Genomic DNA, 15,377 nt, shown 5'->3' with positions numbered 1-15,377 from the left:
TACTTGTGGGGTTTGCCAGGTCACAGATAGTTCAATTATCTAACCCATAAGTTATATTTTTCTTGTTTGATAGCTGCTTTATACAGTCAGTGATATGTATTGAAAGAAACAATCAAAATAATAGCAAAAAGTGTCTTGGAAATTGAAATGGCACTTTTTATGATATTATCAGATAAACTCTTCATTACTGTTTGATAATATCATAAGGTATGATAGAAAGCAAGCACAACTATACATTTGTAAACCATATCTCTTGCATCAGGAGGTTGGTTTTATTTTCTGCATTAATATTTAAAGTGAGAATTGGATACGCTGGTTATTAGGATGTTATTTCATTTTTCATGACATAGGCAATGTCAATAAATTGCCTATGTTGTTTCAACATAGTTTCAAAATCAAAAGATTTTTTTCATGAAATTTTGTGTTTTTTAAATGTTTTGTTTTCGTTATCACTATGTCCATTTAGTGCGCACTATTGCAATTTGAATAGTGTGCACTAAACGGAAATAGTGTGCTAAAATGAAAAATAAATAAACTCATTAATTAAAAAAAAACCAAAAAACTTAAAATGGGAACCTAAGGAAATGAATCAAACTTGAAATAATTTTATTGATGTACACCCATATGGCTATATGCATATGAGAGATCTAAAGCATATGCTACAATATTTATTATTCATTTATTTATTTACTTTTATATACCGGTGTTCGATTTTACATATAGCACAGGAGTGGCCAACTCTAGTCCTCAAAAGCCCAAATAAGCCTGGTTTTAAAGATATCTGCATTAATATGTGTGAGATCTGTATGTACTGCTTCCATTGTGTGCAAATATATCTCTCTCAACTTCATTATGGATACATTTATTTCAAAACATTTATATACCGGCGTTAGTGGGGACATCACGCCGGTTCACATATTAACAGTAGATCGGAAATTACATTATAACAAGGCGAGGGAACTTGGAGGGGGAAACAATAGCAAAGTGTAGAGGATAGTGAACAAGCTGATAAAACATTAAGAAAAACGAGTATTTACAGTATTAGTAACATTATATACAATGGTATCCTAAGAAGGATGATGATCAGGGGAATCGCAGACTGAATAGGGGGTTCAAAAGTTAGGTGCGTAGCTAGGAGGTATGGCAACATGGTCTATTCTGGGTAGGCATTGATAACCAGGCCTGTTTGTAGCTATTGAGGTAATAGATTAGATTTAGAAAAAAGCATTACACAAAGTAAGAGAAGCTTCAGTGAAAGCCAAATTAGTTTCCAGAAAATAAGGGGTTAAACAATTCAATAACAAAGATCAGAATTTTAGCAAAAAGCTACTGGTTTGTCAGATCTAATAACCTTTGACTGTTATGAAATGGCTTTTACTCATGAAACAAAAAAGTACTAGTTGTCATTTCAATATATAGTATTGTCAGTTGTATTGATTTATTTATTTATTTATTTATTTATTTAATTAACACTTTTTTATACCGACCTTCATAGTAAATAAACCATATCGGATCGGTTTGAGCTGCATCAGACCTACAATGTGCTTTGCAAATGGTCAAAAAAAGAACATTTAATGTGGTATTATGGGATGACCAACTACGGTTCTCAAGGGCCACAAACGGGTCTGGTTTTCAGGATTTCCACAATGAATATGCATGAGATAGGTTTACATGTCCTGCCTGCACTTTATGCAGATATATCTCATGCATTTTTAATATGGATATCCTGAAAACCAGGCCCGTTTGTGGCTCTTGAGGACCAAAGTTGTCCGCCCCTGTTGTATTGTATATTAATAATTCTGATCTGACAGGCTGACTATAATAGTGCCAGTTCATGCATGAATACCCTTTTTCATTGAGTTGATGCACCACTCAGAGGCAGTGATTTATAATAGGGTTATCCCCATACACATGAAACAAGAGAATTCCATCAGAAACCAGACTCTAAGAATATTCGTTCAAGCATTTTTACTGATCACTTCTAGATATTTTATATTTAGAGATGGGCAATCTAAGCTCTGTTGTCTGCACTTCACTTGGCAACCAGATGCAATCAGTACAAAGATATCACAATGTTCATGAAAGAGAGAGGAGCGAGAGAGATTTTTATCTATGATAAGCTTCTACATTATAGTATAAATGCAGAATTTGTGTGAGCATTGTGATAAGCAGTCTTTTATTTCACATTTATTCCATTATACACAGTAAGGCATTTTTCAAAAACCATTTACTTGCCTAATTGGCTGTTTATTTTATTTGTTTAATGCATTTCCAAGTCACCTACTGCCACGCTCTAGGTGGTGTACAACAAAACACTTATAATAAAACAAAAATAGAGACAAACACTAATCAGAAATGTCAGATCTGTTCAACTGCTTTAAAAACATCAGCCCCAAATCATACAAATGCCTGTGTGGAAAGTTTTTAACATTGATCTAAAAGTCTTGTGGTAAGCTACATACTCTGAGGAAGTGAGATCCATAGCATGGGCACAGTCACAGAAAAAAGTCTCTTCCCCGATTCTCTGCCAGTCATGTTAGGGTCAAAAAGCTGTCTGAAAATTGGCTACCTACATACAGATATAATTGTGCTTGGAGATCAACAATTCACACACTTTCACCAATGGGAATGGTAGGTGGGATCAGAGGCAGGGTTAGATCAGGAGCAATAGCAGTATGCACCCTTTAACATTTTCAAAACTATGCATGTTGTTTTTCAGGAAAAAAGTATCTTTAGAAAATAAAGTACAAATCTCTGCAGGAACTGTCTTTCTTGGGAATTTTCAAAGGGAACATATGCACTTACTTTCCCCTCTGAGAACTGGTAGAGCACTTGCATGGAAAAATACGTGTGGATTTTAAAACAATGTGGGCACTTTTAAAAATTGTCCCTAGTTGGGGCTAATCTCAAAGTTGCAGGTCTTTCTATAGACAGTATTTATCAAACGTGATACATTACACCAGTGCCCCTGCTTTCCTGCAGCAGAGTTTTCAAGATTCCATGGCTAAAGGGCAAGCATATTCTGTAGCAATTTTTAAATACATTCTGCAACAATTATGTGGCAAATTTGCATAATTTTGCATGTAGTACATATTAAATTATAAATTATTTAACTTTATAAAAAGAAACTCATTTCTGACATTTCAGTGTCTAGATAATTTGACTCTCTTTTTGGGGGAAAGGGGCCTTAGTGATAGTAATGGGAGGGGGAAGAGGGGAAAAGGAAAGGGGAAGGGATCTGGGGAATGGGCAGAGAGAGAGAGATCAGAGAAGGACAATGGAAAAGGAATCTAGACAGAAGGGGTAGATGGATTGAGGATGGAGGAGGATAAAGGCACAGGAGGAGAAGAAAGGGGAATCAGAGAGAAGAGGGAAAGAGAATTATTTGAGGTGGAATAGGCCGCATCCTGGGTTGGGGAGAATGATCATACTAATCTTCTGAAAACCAATGCCTTTTTCATATTCTATTCCCCTCATTCACAACTCCTCCATTTCCTTGCTCATTCTCTGTACCCCCTCCTCTAATTCCCTCATTAATACCCAACAGCTCTTCTAATCTCTTCATTCTCTCACCCCAATCCCTTCCTTCACTCCACCCCATGCTCCCCCAACACTCAATTTTCTTGCCTCCCCATCCTCTCGCCTGCTATTCCCTCATGACTCGCCCTTCCCCCACTCTCCCAGCAACCAGTTATTTAGTCTTGCCTCAGAGATCTGTACTTGGACCGTTGCTTTTCAAAATATTTATAAATGATCTGGAAAGGAAAACAATGAGTGAGGTTATCAAATTTGCAGACAATACAAAATTATTCAGAGTAGTTAAATCACAAGCAGATTGTGATAAATTTCAGGAGGACCTTGTGAGATTGGAAAATTGGGCTTCTAAATAGCAAATGAAATTTAATGTGGACAAGTGCAAGGTGATGCATATAGGGAAAAATAACCCATGTGATAGTTATACAATGTTAGGTTCCATATTATCTCCATATTATCTCCGACCCTCTTTAACATATACCTCCTCCCCCTCTGTCAACTGTTAACAGATCTCAACCTAATTCATTATCTGTACGCAGACGACGTGCAGATTCTAATCCCCATTACAGAATCAATCTCAAAAGCGCTCACCCATTGGAATAACTGCCTTCTATCCATCACTAATCTACTCAACAGCTTAAACTTAGTACTCAACGCCTCTAAGACAGAGCTTCTCCACATCTCCTCAAATGAACACAATATCTCCCCACCATCACCACACAATTCTCACATTACCTGTAAGCAGGTTAGAGACCTTGGGGTAATACTAGACAATAGCCTAAACCTAAAGAAAATGGTCAATACAACCTCCAAAGACTGCTTCTACAGACTACAGGTGCTAAAACGACTTAAACCACTCTTATTCTTCCATGACTTCAGGACAGTCCTCCAAGCGCTACTGTTCGCCAAAATAGACTACTGCAGTGCCCTTTTCCTAGGCCTCCCCAAATCCACTACCAAACCACTGCAGATGATACAAAATACGGCAGCGAGATTGCTGACCAGTACCAGCCGCGGCGAGCACATCTCACCCATCCTCAAGAACCTACATTGGTTACCAGTGAACTTCAGAATTCTATACAAATCAATCACCATAATTCACAAAACCATCCATCATCAACTTCAACTCGACTTGGAAATCCCATTCAAACTCCACTCCTCTAACAGACCAACTAGAGATATTCACAAAGGCACTCTGAAATTTCCCCCCACAAAAGCCTCACGCCTCTCTACGACCAAAGACAGAGCTTTTTCGATAGCAGGCCCATCTGTCTGGAACAGCATCCCATCAAATCTCAGATTGGAGCCTTGCCTTTTAACTTTCAGAAAAAGACTTAAAACCTGGCTCTTTCACCAAGCCTTCGCCGATCCACCAGACAATCACTAATTGGTTCTTCACTCTTACCCGGTCTGGCATTTATACTCACGAACAATGAACTCTGACACCTCCAGGTTAAAGCACCTTTTAGGCTTTTAACCCGTACACTCTATGGTAACACTTTATATTTATTCAGGCCTTTATCTTCTTTCCAGCTTGTTGCAAGCTTCCAAGTTCTATTTCCCTGTTGATTGTAACTTTGACTTATTCCTACCTATTGTTATCCATCGTTTACTTAAATTGTTTCTCCAGTTATACCCTTGTTAAATGTAAACCGATCCGATATGGTTATTTACTATGAAGGTCGGTATAAAAAACTGTTAATTAAATAAATAAAATATTAGGAGCTACTACCCAAGAAAGAGATCTAGGTGTCAGAGTGGATAACGATAACACATTGAAATCGTTGGCTCAGTGTGCTGTGGCAATCAAAAAACCAAACAGAATGTTAAGAACTATTAGAAAGGGAATGGTGAATAAAACAGAAAATGTCATAATGCTTTAGGGTTGTGCAGAGGGACGCCATACGTTGCATTCGGGATTCGGATTCGTCGGGGGCGGATACGTTGCATTCGACCGTATGGCACCCCGATCCGTTAATACGTCCATTTCGATTCGTTCCCCCGCTAAAATTAAATTAACTACAACCCCCCACCCTCCTGACCCCCCCCTAAGACTTACCAAAACTCCCTGGTGGTCCAGCAGGGGGTCCGGGAGCCATCCTCTGCACTCACACCCTCGGTGCTGGTTTCAAAATGGCGTCAATAGCCTTTGACCTACTATGTCACAGGAGCTACCGGTGCCATTGATCAGCCCCTGTCACATGGCCATCGGTGCCATCTTGTGCTCCTACCATGTGACAGGGGCTGACCAATGTCACCGGTAGCCCCTGCGATATAGTATGGGCAAAGGCTATTGGTGCCATTTTGATTACTGGCAGCCAATGGTCCGAGTGCAGGAAGTCGCTCCCGGACCCCCGCTGGACCAACAGGGACTTCTGGCAAGTCTTTGGGGACCCTCCTGACCCCCACAAGACTTGCCAAAATTCCAGCGGGGGTACGGGAGCGACCTCCTGCACTCCAGCCATTGGATGCCAGTACTCAAAATGGTGCCGATCGCCTTTGTCCTCAATATGTCACAGGGGCCGACAGTCAGCCTCTGTGACATAGTGAGGGCAAAGTCGATTGCCTGCCAGTATTCAAAATGGCGCTGATCGCCTTTGCCCTCACTTATGTCACAGGGGCAGACGGTCGGAGTGCAGGAAAAGTCACAAAGTCTGTGTGGTGGGGTATACTCAAAGGGAATATCTCAGTAGATGAGATCTGGCAATGATCCACAGAGCGGGGTGCACCAATGAGGTTCCTCTGTAGCGATAATTCGGTAGTAGCCTGCAGCGCAAGGCACATCGAAGGGATTCCTCACTTGGAAATTATATGGTAGTGGCACGCAGCACGGGGTACACTGGAGAGAGTTTCCAACTAGAGATGGTAAAGTAGAGATCTACAGCGCAAGGTGGTCTCCTACTCGAGATGGTATGGTAGTGGCATGCAGCACGGTGTACACCGGAGAGGATTCCATTCTAGAGAAGGTACGGTAGTGGCCCGCAACATGGGGTACACCGGAGAGAATGCCACACTAGAGATGGTACAGTAGTGGTCCATAGAGTCAAGGTACTCACAGTAATGGATGTTCCAGCAGAAGCCCCAGGGAACAGGGGTAGGCAGTAGTCCAAGGTGAGGAGGCCCTCCAATGAGCGGTTAGCCAGAGATGAGGAAGGGCCCCCGAGGAGCGGGTACCCAGAGCGTCTCACGCCAAGTAGGCAGAAACTGGAACGGGAAGTCCGTAGTGAGCGAAGCGGATTCAGCAATGAGGGAACTCATTGCCAAGTCATCAATAGGCAGGGTCAGCTGGCTTAAGTATCATGGAGTGAAGACATCATCCAGAGGGGACGCCCCTGAGGTTCCCATCATGACGTGCTTAAGACTGACTTGTGCGCATGAGTGATCCCGAAGGCATGATGGCAGTTGGCAGTGCCCACACCATCCCGGGAACGCTAGGCAGGTCGGTGGTAGCAGACGGAGGCCGCCACTCTGGCCAATGGTGTTAATGTAGTGAAGAAAGAGGTGAGCATTAGTGATCGCAGCCATCTGCAACCGACGGGCGTAGCAGGCAATTTCTTATGTTCTTTCCCCCCTAAGATCCTTTCACCTACCCTTCCATTTTGTCTTGCTTGCATCCTGTCTTGCTTGCATCCTTACCTCTTTCTTCTTGGGGCTGCTGATGTGGTTTGAACTGCATAGGGCATTTTGGAGCCAGAAGCAGAAAGGTCAGGACGTGGCTTGAGGTTCTGTGCTGCACTAAATTTCTGGCATCACCCTGCAGAGGAAGGCGTGGGAGAGAATTTGGAGAGTCGCTGCCGTCATTGCTTCTCCTACTGCTACTGTTCACGGTCTGACCTTGGCCTTCCTGGTGATTCTGCAGGCCATGGTAGTTTTTGTGGAAATGGCATTGACTCTTTCACCCTATGCTGCTATATTATGAGAGACCAGGGCTCGTTCTGATTCCTCAGCACTCCTTTCATACAATCCCCATCTTCCCAGTCCCTTATCAGTTGGGGAATTCAGACCCTAAACCTCAGAACTGTAGAGAAGCCTGGAACATTCCCTCAATGTTCCTGGGGCAGGAGAGAGGAGTAGAGGAGAACAGTGGCACCCATCTGGTATTAACCACTTGAAATATCACTGAGATATTGTGGGGAAGAATAAGATGCCATCCAGGTACCAAGGGGATAAACAGAGTGGCACCCATCCGGTGTTAATAACATTTTAAATATCATCCTTGGTATTTATGGGAGAGGGCCATCCAAGTACCAAAAGTGCTAAAGAGGTCTGGAGAAGCTGTAGATGTCTATCCCAGACATCTAAAGTAAGGAAGAAGAAAATTGGGAATTGAATTGTGATAACTATTGAAGCCAAACAGCCCACCCTCAAAGGCTGGAGGGAAGCTTGAAAACTAACTTTTATGATTTGGGAAACCAATTGAAGAAAGTCACAGTCATAGGTTTATTCCGAAAAACTTTATTTGATGTAAAGAGCTGTTTGTAAATGGGAACTTGTCAGTTGTGTTCACTTTATGCTTGGATCTACCTCAGTAAAGTTATTTTGGAACCATAGCCTGGCTTTCAGCATGGTTTTTGCTAAAATAGTAGACGATTCTAATACAACACTCAAGTCCTCAGAATAATTCTTTGCCCCCCAACAGTGAATCCTGGAACAGACTGTGGTTGCAGAAAATAAGAATCTGAGAGGACATTTTGCATCCAGATAGGTATTCAGTGGTGTGCCCTTGGAATTCTAAAGAGGGATATCAGGTTAGAAGTTACACAATAATTGTAAAATCTCCTGCAGAATATTTTCAGGTTTCCATCCGAGGTGAAAACAAACAGAAGGTGCAAGCTGAAATGGTTACGGCTCTCAGTTCCAAATATCTTGAAAAAAAGGGAGTTCAAATGGTTTGCATTACAAAATTAATCTAAATAAAAGCTAGATCATATTAAGTATGAAAAAGGACCAATGCTTTCAGTTTTTATTTTATTTTCCCTGGGAATTTCAGTGTTTGTTATAACAAAATAAACAGGAGAAAAATCAGTGGAAATAACTCAGTTTTTTTGCTCTGAATATTCTCCCTGTTTTATTCATTATAATAAACACTAATAAATTGCTGGGGAGAATAAAATAGGAAATGAAAACAAAGGTCCCTAAATATGCTCTAACAGTAAAAAAAAAAAAAAAAAATACAAACAATGATGTATCATATGTACTATCAAGTTATGAAGTTCAAACTGATAGCAGATTTTCAAAAACAGAAAATAAAAGAAATGTATGCAGGAGGCCTGTGTTTGAGTCTTGAGCTTGCTCCTTGGGCTGGCTAGGACTGGGGATGCTGCAGAGGCTCCCTTCACAGTTTCCAGAGGGAGGAAGCTCAAGTCTCAGTAAGGTGAACCCGTTAGCCAATTACTTGGATTGCTGCAAATCGGTGAGGGCCTTACTTGTTTTGGTAGGCTTTTTCTCTACTAGAATTATAAGCGTGATCAGTTAATGGCTAACATAAAATAGAATTAAGTGCAGACAGGAGCTGTTAAATGAGTTGGGGGAATAGTGAGGCAATATGGGAGAGTTGGCAGTATTTTTTTCTTCTTTCTATTTTAGGAGGTACTTTTATTACAGACCATGTAGGGATAAAGCCCAAATGTAGAAAGTCTGCAAATAAAAAAAATTGAATCCACATTTTTAATCAGACTTATATGCAAAACTCTACATTTGTGCACACATTTGTACTTGCTTAGGAGCAGGTATAAATTGAAAGTATGCAGACAAATGGTTTCCCCAACTCCGCCTCCCTTTCTAGTATGAATTAATACACACGCAAAATCACTTGTGTATATGCTTTTATGCGTACAACAGGGTCATTTTCAAAAGCTGATTTACCCACATAAAACTATTTTATGAGGTGAATTTTAAAAGCCCGATGTGCTCATTAATTAGGGGATGTGCGAAGAAGTTGGGCTCGTGCGTGCCGAGAGGATTTTAAAAGCTGCTGAGATACGTGCGTGTCTCCCGCAGCGCGCACTTCTTGAGGAAAGTTTTCAAAAAGGGGCAGGGCATAGGGCGTTTTGGGGCATGAGCCTAAGATGTGTGTGTAAATACTAACGTGGCCCGGCACTCTGATGTCTCCCGCTGCGTAACTTTACTTCTGCTATGGATGCTGTGTAAGTTAAAATTTAAAGAAAACTAAATAGATCTGCAGGGTTTTAAGGGCCAGGGTAACTGCTGGGGAAGTGAAGGCTATCAAGCCAAGGGGGGGGGGGGGGGGGTTGGAGGAGCTATCGCTTAACTGGATGAACTGGGGTCGAACTGGTAAAACTGGTAATGGCGTTGGTGCACAACCCTTGTAAAATCCCCCCGGATTCCTGCAGTAGAAGCAAGATTTGGGTGCATATTACCACACCTACTTAAAATTTAGCGCACATGTGCACACGGCCAGACTATTTTACCGCAGGCATGCATATGCGTGTTATAAAATGCTTGCATACCTGGGCGCGGGGCGACATATGAGCACGAATGTGTGCAAGTGCGCTGGTTTGAAAGTTACCATCCTTATGCATAAATACTTTTGAAAATGTGTTTAATGGTATATAAAGTTGGTTGCATTTTAAGATATGGCATGTGTGTATATATACGATGGAGTCCATTTTCAGCTGCTGTGTGGCTTGGCTATTTTAAAGTTATGTCTAATCAGTGAACTTTAGCACAGCCCTACGGCCCAATCAGAGTTAGCCGCATAAGTTAAGCGGCTAACTCCATCCCCGTCAGAATGCCTCTTGCTCACCCATGGAACGCCCCTTTCTTATCCAACTAAATTCTAACCGGGTAACTAGTTATCTGGCTAGAATTTAGCCTCATAAGGGCTAATTATAGCTAGGTAAGCCATTTAGAGGGTCATTTTTCAAAATGCGGTAAGGCGTTTTCACATGCGAAAAGCCCCGTTTTCACATGCGATAGGCCTTTAACGCTTGCAAAAACGTGTTTACCGCATGTGATCGCACCATATCGTATGGTGCGATGCAAATTCCAAAAATGGGAGGAGTAGCGGCGGAGAGTGGGCTGGGTTCTCTGTGAAGAGTATCGCACAGCCATAACACAGATTTTTAACTACACCTTTTTCAAATGCATTAGGCGGTGTGATAGCAGCCGTGACCATGCGGAAAGGGTTTATCACCATTTGTGATATGTCCCGTAAGGCTCCAGAGCCTGAAGGAAGAGAGAGAGAGAGAGAGAGAGAGAGAGAGAGAGAGAGAGAGAGAGAGAGAGAGAGAGAGAGAGAGAGAGAGAGAGAGAGAGAGAGAGAGAGAGAGAGAGACTGGCCATAATAGCATGTCCCATACATAGGTATTTGTATCCCTAGGATAGGCCCACCTAGTAACTCGAGGTGGGGATTAGGTAAGAGTGTAGGGGGTTAGGGGCCGCTTTCACATTCTACATGAGACGTACGAACAGAACAGTGGTCTCTTGTGAAGATTTGCTGGCCTTCGGAGTGAGGAAACTCACTCAAAGATGAGATTTGGGCAAGGGTCTCTCAACCTAGCTTGATGGTATCGCAATGTGCACTAACTTAGCTCTTCGCACAGGTAATTATCGTAAAATGCGATAAATACTACATTAGCATAAAACACGCCCCTTTTGCTATCGCATGCGGTACTTACCGCATTTTGATAAATCCAGGCCTTAGACAGATAACTATTTCACATTATCCATCTAAATAGCTTTTGAATATGAACCTCGATATGTGTAAGTGTAAATCGCTTTGAGCTGTTAGTAACAGCAATTAATGATAAATAAATGATATGGTGATTAATGGCATCTTATAGGCTGACAGGTTTATTTAGGCCCAGGCTTTCAAAAACAAGACTCCACTGTCATATGCAAGTATTTTAGTCATTAGAAAAAATAGGTATCAAAAAGGTCTTATTTAACAGGTACTTGCCAGCTGTTATGCACTAATTTTAGCAATTATATAAAACATTTTGAGGAAAGGTATGTATAATACTGCATAGTATTACATATTTAAAATACTACAATAATAATTTTTATACCAGTTTCCTGGCCCAAAAATGCCTGGAATGGGGTACATAAAAAAAAAAAAAAAAAAGTTTTTCTACCTTTGTTGTCTGAGGGGTGTTTTTTTCCATCATATGATTTACAGTTCTTCCTCCTGTTTGTCTTCTGAATCTTTTCATTTAGTTTTCTTACATTTAATCTTGTTCTTAAGTGTCTCTTTTCTATGTACTTCCCCTCTCCTTCTCCTCTTCTGCAAACACATCTTTCATCTCAATTATTTTGCATTCCACTATCCATTATCTTTTTACTTCTTCCCATGTCACCCATCTTTCAACTTACACCTTCTACTTCTCCTGTCTCTCAGATCCATCTCAATTCTCTTTCCACTCAATTGCTTTCTCACAACACTTCTTGCTTGCCTCTTTCCAATTCCAATTTCCCCTTCTCTGCATCTATAACTTACCATCCTCTCTGCCAACCAATTGCATTTAAGCCCTCTATTTTCCTGTCTCTGATAATTAACCTTCCCTCTTCCCCTTCAGAATCTCCTCAACTTCACCTGTCTCTGCCTATGGGTCCCAAAGTGACTTAACCTGCCACTGCATATGTTCACCACTTCTATTCACAGTCCTTGTAAAGTCTCTTGGAAGCTAATGCTGTGAGTAGGTGGTGGAAGGACTGTGTCAGGGACTATGAGCATGCATTGAATTCATGCTTCTTCAGTACATCCATGGTGAATGCTGCCCCACGTATTCTGCTGTCATGACAAGAACCCCTGAGTCTGGATGTCATTAGCAACCAGATGATCATATTTTTGGAGGCCTGGGTCAGGCTAAAGGTATACATGTCCCAGGTTCTGCTAGGAGACATAGCAAATAGCCCCAGAATAAGGATTGTCATTGTAATGACAGAGCTAGTAGGAAGGAGAATTTATAAAATAGTGAAAAAACACAGGTAGTTGCAAATGAAGGGTCGTGGTGCTGTAACCCAGTAAAACAAAAGAACAGAATCCAATTGAGCTGGAAACCCAAAGGAGCAGAGGGAAATTGCTGAGCCACAAAAAGTTACTGGAGTTCTTTAAAAAACTTATATCTGTATATAAAGTCATAAGTATTTTGCACAGGATGTTCCAATCCATTCAAGACTTGCGAGCTGTGAGTCCTGCAGTTCTCTGATAAGAAATCTCATATAATTGTTCACTGAAAAGCCTGTATTCTTCTAATATGTTTTGTCATTATTTTTTGTAGCAACAAATATGGGATTCGTATTTATCTAAAGAGAGAGGATTTATAATTTCAATACAAGATATGTTTTTTTAAATTTCTCTTTGCACAATGTTTGAATTTATGACAGTGATTGCTTAAAGCATAATACATAATGGAAATCAGGGGACTAATGATTATGCTGAAGGTTTGATCACAAAGGCAGTAGAAATGTTCACGGCATTTTGGGGCATGACGCTTTCAGGTATGAACTTTCACCTGGGTACCTTAAAATTTGCAGTGTGTCTCAGTTTATGCACTGTTTTGCACAATTATCTTTTGAGTTTCATTTACTTGAATTACTAATAACTTACAGTGTCAGGGTTGAGAGGGTATTAGCATAGCCCACAGGCCTCTGAACTATTAGCAAGCCTTACTTGAAAAGAAACTATTTGTTTGCAAGAAATGTTCAGTCCTTCAGCTCAGTGAAAAACTCTGTGGTGGTACTAGTTAGCTATCTGAACTCTAAAATAGAAAAACAAGTTAAAGTTACTGAGGGTTGCAATGATGGCCAGCTTAGAGAAAACTGACCTTTCTAAAAAATAAGCTGGTTTAAATGGTGAGCCGAGAAAATAATGGTAAGAAAGATAAAATCAAATATTCAGAGGCTTTGCCAAGGTAACTATTGGATTTACCCAGACAGAAACTGAGATTTGAACAGTTTCCCCTGCTTCCCAACTACATTTTGCCTGAGCAGCTGATTGTGAGGATAACTTTGAAAGAACTGGGTGTTAGCCCATATACGGTATGTGCGTATATGACTGAGCCCAGCTCTACCCTAGTATTTTATAACCTACACGTATCATATACGTGAGGATTATATAATATGCAACACTCTACCCTGCAACATTCACAAGCATATAGAATTAATTTGGATAGATTTATTTAAAAACAGTACTACATATCCAGCTAAGTAAGACAGACAGATAAATCTCAAAAAAGCACTTTTAGGACAAATGGCTACCTTATTTAGCTGGATAAGTAGTGCTTTTTGAGATGTATCCATCTGTCTTACTTCTCTGGTAGAGTATTGCTTTATGAGACTTCTCTGGCTAAGAGCCACCAAACCATAGAATGTATACAGGATGCAAAAAAGTACCTAGATTTTCAAATTTATTTTTAAATGATATGTGCAGATAATTTACATGTGAAAAATAAGCAGGACTTGTGTGCATAATTCTCTATTTATGCCTATGTCATCAAATGTTCTAACGTGTGCATAAAGGAATTTAATCAGTTTTCCGATACCTCAACCAGTTAGCCCAGTCCATCTCCAGGTCATCGAGACCCTCCTGGTTCTTCAGCCTGAACTTCTCCCTGTTCACCCAGACCTTCCAACCATCCAATAATGCAGTATAAACACATTTAGTATCAGTTATGAAAGATAATTAGCAGGTGTACAATTGCATGTGTAAGTTAACAAATCTCCCCAAGTAAGTGTCTCTTAAAATAGCAACTTGGGCACTATAAGAACATAAGATATGCCATACTGGGTCAGACCAAGGGTCCATCAAGCCCAGCATCCTGTTTCTAACAGTGGCCAATCCAAGACACAAGCACCTGGCAAGTACCCACATATTAAATAAATCTCAAGCCACTATTGCTTATTAATTAATACCAGTTTATTTATTTTTCCTCCAGGAACTTATCCAATCCTTTATTAAACCCAGTTATACTAACTGCTGTAACCATATCATCTGGCAGTGAATGTTAAAGCTTAACTATGGACTGAATGAAAAGTAATTTTCTTCAATTTGTTTTAAATGAGCTACTTACTAACTTCATGGAGTGTCCCATAGTTCTTCTATTATCTGAGACAGTAAATAACCAATTTACATTAACTTGTTCAAGTCCTTTCATGATTTTGTAGTCCTCTATCATATCCCCCCTCAGTTGTCTCTTCTCTAGACTGAACAGCCCTAACTTCCTTAGCCTTTCCTCATTTGGCAGCTGTTCCATGCCACTTATTTTGGTAGCCCTTCTCTGCACTTTCCCCAATGCAACTATATCTTTTTTTGAGCAGCAACGACCAGAACTGCAGACAGTATTCAAGATGCTGTCTCACCATGGAGCGATACAATGATGACTGTCATAATGCTTCTGTATTTGCCATTCCCTTTTTAATAATTCCTAACATTCTGTTTGCTTTTATGATTATATTGCCTGTTACTGTATTTATATGGGCTGCGGCCATTTATTTATCCATCCAATAAAACTGTTATCGAATGTTAAGCTGCGTGAGCCTTTGTAATAAATTCAGTTTTCAGGGGAGGAGGGGGAAATAGGGATATAAAATAGAATAGACGTAGCCTTTCCACTGCCCACATTGTGTTTACTTTTTTGATTGCTACAGCACACTGAGCCGAGGATTTCAATGTATTATCCACTATGACGCCTAGATCTTTTTCCTGGGTGGTAGCTCCTAATATGGAACCTAACATCGTGTAACTACAGCAAGGGTTATTTTTCCCTATATGCAACACCTTATTCACATTAAATTTCATCTGCCATTTGGATGCCCAGTCTTCCAGTCTCACAAAGTCCTCCTGAATTTATCATGATCCGCTTAAGATTTAACAACTATGC

General features: G+C 40.6%; 1 protein-coding gene across 4 annotated transcripts in view; it reads right to left on the bottom strand.

Moving 5' to 3' along the window:
• CNTN5 (contactin 5) overlaps positions 1-15,377 on the bottom strand; it is a 2,626,638-nt gene that overhangs the window by 2,375,376 nt on the left and 235,885 nt on the right. The window lies entirely within an intron of this gene.

The sequence above is a fragment of the Rhinatrema bivittatum genome, chromosome 5, assembly GCF_901001135.1.
Source record: "Rhinatrema bivittatum chromosome 5, aRhiBiv1.1, whole genome shotgun sequence".
Taxonomy (NCBI): domain Eukaryota; kingdom Metazoa; phylum Chordata; class Amphibia; order Gymnophiona; family Rhinatrematidae; genus Rhinatrema; species Rhinatrema bivittatum.
This window is presented reverse-complemented; position numbering and strand designations above follow the sequence as displayed.